Genomic DNA, 4745 nt, shown 5'->3' with positions numbered 1-4745 from the left:
TCACTCAGCGACAATGATGGTAGCATTACTATCCCAAAGAAAAGTTGTTGTTGTAGCAGCGTCAAATGCTGATGACGACATCATCATTTGTTACCAAATCATGGTGGACAGGCGCTTTGCCCAATCAGCTTCAAGCATTCTATTCATGTCCCTCCCTGGTTCACCAGACACAGACCCAGATCCATGTGGACAACTGGAGTTAGAGGGCGGGGCTACACATCAATCTGGCTCTTGCCAGGTTAGAAAAAGAGTAAAAATAAGCAAAAATGGGCTCAAACAGTTCAAAAAATAAATATTCTTAGTGTCTTGAAGGCATCTGGTAACCTCCTCTGAGTGTCTCGCAACACCAAGGTTGAGAAGCCCTGCACCAACTCACAACTTATTCCTGGAAATGAAGGAAAAATAAATTGTGCTGTAATTTTGTACAGGACTTGTATATATATATATATATGTATATACATACTTCTTACTAAATACCTGTTGATTTTTACAATAAAAAGGCCTGGTCCTGGAGAGCTGCTGTCCTGCACATGTCGACGCACGCACACACGCACGCACGCACACACGCACACACACAGTTGTGTTATTCATTCCCTGTTTTTTTTCTCATGAATCTTCCTTTAAATCCCTCCAGCTGCTCCACCTCCTCTAATTGGAGCGTGGACAGGACTATTAACGTGTTAGCGCTCCCATCTGATAAAGGTCAAACTCTCCATTCCTAAAGAGGCAGCGCGCGCGTGTGTGTGTGCGTGTGTGTGTGTGTCCTTCAGGCTTCACTGAAAGCGAGCAGCTCGGTGATGGCGTTCAACGTCTAGCTACATTCTAAAGGATGACCTTCTCACACGCACACACACACGCGCACACAGTGTGTGTGCTGCAGTCGTGAAGGTGTTGCATTGCAGGTTCTCACTGAGCCATTTTCCCTCACAGAGATGATTTAGTGTGTGAGCTCGTGCTCATTAACGCTGCGGAGAAGATGATTCATAGGGATTTAAAGGCTGCAATTGGATTTCATGTGAATTTAAACGAGGAAACACAAAAGCAGATGAAGCTTAACGGCTCGAAATGGTTTGTGTTGAATGGTTTGGATAAAGAGTGAAACACTGTTTCCAGATGCCAGCGCTCATAGAATCACAGCTTTGCAGGTTTAACAACTCCCCTGAGCAATGAATTATAGAAATGGATTGGGCTGGAGGTGAAAAATGGAACTGTTGCACTATTAAAACACCAAAAAGTGCAATAAGTGTATCATTACTTTGTAAAATTTGACTTCTGCTCTCAAAGATGTAAAAGGTCACAATAAGAGAAAGTCAACGACCCAACTTTGGGCCCCGACCCACATGTTGATAGCGGCTCTTTAAGGTTTGTAAACTCAGGCTTTCTGCAGACGTATTTACTATTTAATCTATTTTCTTCACACTAACACCAAATAGCAACAAAAATAAACAACATTACTCGAGACACATGAGTACACAAGACTATAAATATACATATTATTTTAAAAAAACACACAAATTGACAAGGACAATACACAGTGACTCCAGAGACACACAAAAATACACAAAAAATACAATAAAATGCAGAAAAACACAAAAATACACAATAACTCAAGATACACAAAGTGACGCCAAAGACACAAAGGATGACGACAAAAACACTAGTTGACAAAATTACACTAAATAGAAAAAAGCAGATAAAATGTAGCTAAAACTATTGTTGTTTCCTTTAATCTAAACTCTGACATGAATGTTGATCATGTGAATAAAGTTCTGTTTACCTTGTTTAAACCTTTAAACTAAGGCTTAAACTGTGAATGTTTCCATGTGGGGAACCTTGAGTGAACCCTGCTCTACATTCTGATCAGATGAAGTAAAGTACAGTCACTGCCCGTGCGTTAGAAACACTTCAATCCTATCCAACACTTTATACAACGCCAACGCCATCGCATCCCTCTCGTGTTTTTTGTCAGAAAGAATGAAAAAGAAGCGTCTGAGTCGTGTTTAGTTTGACATGTTGCCTCCCAGAGGGAGGAGTGCACGTTATCAGATGAGACCAAATGTCTGAAAATGACAGAGCGATGATGCGGTGAAGATATTTATTAATGCACCAGCATTGTTATCCAGCCTCGTGAGCTTTTATTCTAACCCGACCAACGGTGGGAACGCGTTTTTAATGAGATCAACTGGGAACGCATTAAAAAAAAAAAAACACCCGAAAGGAGAAAAGACGGGCGAGACGTTGCCAGGAGACAGGTGAGCTACAGGTAACAAAGGAATGAGACGCTTCACACAGGAGACCACCAAGAAAATAGGTTTTAGAAAACAGAAATGTAAAAAAAAGATTCAATGATGGTGACTCATCAGGGAAAGAGAAAAAAATAAATGTTAACATAATTAATATTTACAGAAAGTCATTTTTGAACAATATGTTAAGGTTTAATTTATTCAGAGAACTGTTCGTCAGGAAACTTACTTTGATCTCCTGACATGTTTCAATTGTCAACTGCCAGTCTTTTTCAGAGGCATCTGCTAATCGCTTTGATGTTTCCTTGACTTCCGCGTAGTAATTAAGAGTCAGGTGATCAAAGTAAATTTCCTTTTTGATGAAAAATGCACGTTATTCATTTCTGCTGATGACGCGATCCAGCGTGACCTACGAGCATAATTATCGTAGAACGTTGTGGATTTCGGGGAATCAAAACACAGGAAAACGAATACGGGAGAAACTTAAAATGATGAAATGGAACAATAAAAATAACAAATCTCGGAGTCATTCTGTATATTATGGTGCTGTTTTATGTGTTATTTTTGTCATTTTCCTCTCACTTTGTGTGAAGAATACACAAATGGACAAGAGAAATACACACGCACGCACGCACGCACGCACGCACGCACGCACACACGCACACACGCACACACACACACACACACACACACAAAATACTATTGTGGCCATACCAGCCTGTCATTGCCCGATCCCGTTAGATCTCTGAAGCTAAGCAGGTCTGGGTCTGGTTAGTAGTTGGATGGGAGACCACTGAGAATTCCAGGTGCCACAGTGAGGTGACAGTCACCCCAGTGGTATCTGTCATTGTGTCCTTGGGCAAGGCACTTCACCTACATTGCCTAGTATGAATGTAGTTTGTGAGTGAGTGTTGGTGGTGGTCGGAGGGGCCGATGGCGCACTATGGCAGCCTCGCTTCCATCAGTCTGTGGATACAAGAGTAGCTTACCACCACTAAGTGTGGAGTGAAAGAATAATGCCTTAATTCTGTAAAGCGACTTTGAGTGTCTATGATAAAGCGCTATATAAAACTGATGCATTATTATTATTAAAATGTTGATTTTGACATTACAAATGCACAATATGAAAAAAAATACACAAAGGGGTGAACACTTGACTGTTCTAGGCTTCACCTGCTGCACAAACATTCACACATTCTCACACACACACACACGGAAACTCTTACCGGTCACATGACGTCTCTGAGCAGCTGACGGACAAAACGGGGCGGAGTTAACTAAGGGATTATGTAAGGCAGTAGCGCAGGGTGGGAGATCATGTGATCAGGGGTTATTTTGTCTTAATTGTTTTTACATTTATATGGGGATTAATTTAGGATGTGATTTAAAAAATGCATTTGTTTATTAGAAAATCGGTTATCATTTGAAAAGGATGTGAATATTGTTTTTGTTTGTATTCCTTAATAATTGTTTTTGGTTTAATTTAAACCACACCCATGGGAGGGGCTAACCTGTTAAAAGCAGTGTAGGAAGCTGCATAGAAGGCAGTCTTTCTCTGGAGGTGCATGTGGAGCAATGTACCTGAACATTTCTGAAAGCCTCTCAGCTGGAAGTAGAGCTGGGACCAGGTTGGGTTTTTTTTTCTCTTGATGTAAATATTTGTGTTCCACTGTAAATATTAAGCACCGGCACCATTTTTGGAAAAATAAATGAAAGTCGACTTGCCATATGGATGGTCGTGGTTCTTCTTTTTGAACGAAAATCGAACCCCCACACAAATACACAAAATGACAACAATGGACAACACAATTTCACAAAATTAAATAAAAATACACAAATGAACAGAAATACATAAAAGGACTTAAAAATACACAAGATGAAAGAAGCCCACACAAAATGACTACACAAATACACACTAACTGAAAGAACAAATACACAAAATCTCAACAAAAACCCAAAGTGAAAAAAAAAACTCCTTAAAAAGACAACAAAAAAAAAAAAATCACAAAAATAAGGAATACACAAGTGCACAGCAGAAATTCACAATATGACAGAAAAAATGCACAAAAGGATGACAGAAACACAAAATGACAGATAATTAACAACAACATTAACATTAACACAATAAACAAACACACAAAACAACAAAAACACACAAAATGAGAGAATATAAAAAATGTAACAAAACGAAACGACTACTCAACCAATTCAACACTTGTCTTAATTACGCCTTTTATCCTATTGGGAATTAGTCAAGCTTCCATTATTCATTATTCCAGTCGCTTTCACACGTACAACACAGGTCTGCTTTAGAAGATCTTTTTAAAGGTCAATGAAGACGTCATTCTCAGCGTTGTTCCCACACTTTTCTTCAGACAGGAAGTCCATCCTAGTGTGGACGTGTGCATCCTTCCTGTCTAATCCAACACGAGGTTGTCAGTTTTGAAGAAGACGCCGCGTCCCCAACGTCGCGGCCTCTCTCAACACTTCACTTTCCACTCC

The 4745-nt window shown here is 39.9% G+C and overlaps 1 pseudogene; it reads left to right on the top strand.

The window, feature by feature from the left end:
* The first annotated feature begins 2943 nt into the window (after nt 1-2943).
* On the top strand, nt 2944-3061 carry LOC114458328 (uncharacterized; annotated as a pseudogene).
* The last annotated feature ends 1684 nt before the right edge of the window (nt 3062-4745 follow it).

Source organism: Gouania willdenowi, assembly GCF_900634775.1.
Source record: "Gouania willdenowi chromosome 24 unlocalized genomic scaffold, fGouWil2.1 scaffold_320_arrow_ctg1, whole genome shotgun sequence".
NCBI lineage: Eukaryota > Metazoa > Chordata > Actinopteri > Blenniiformes > Gobiesocidae > Gouania > Gouania willdenowi.
Note: the sequence above shows the minus strand (reverse complement) of the source record. Positions and strands in the feature narration are given on the sequence as shown.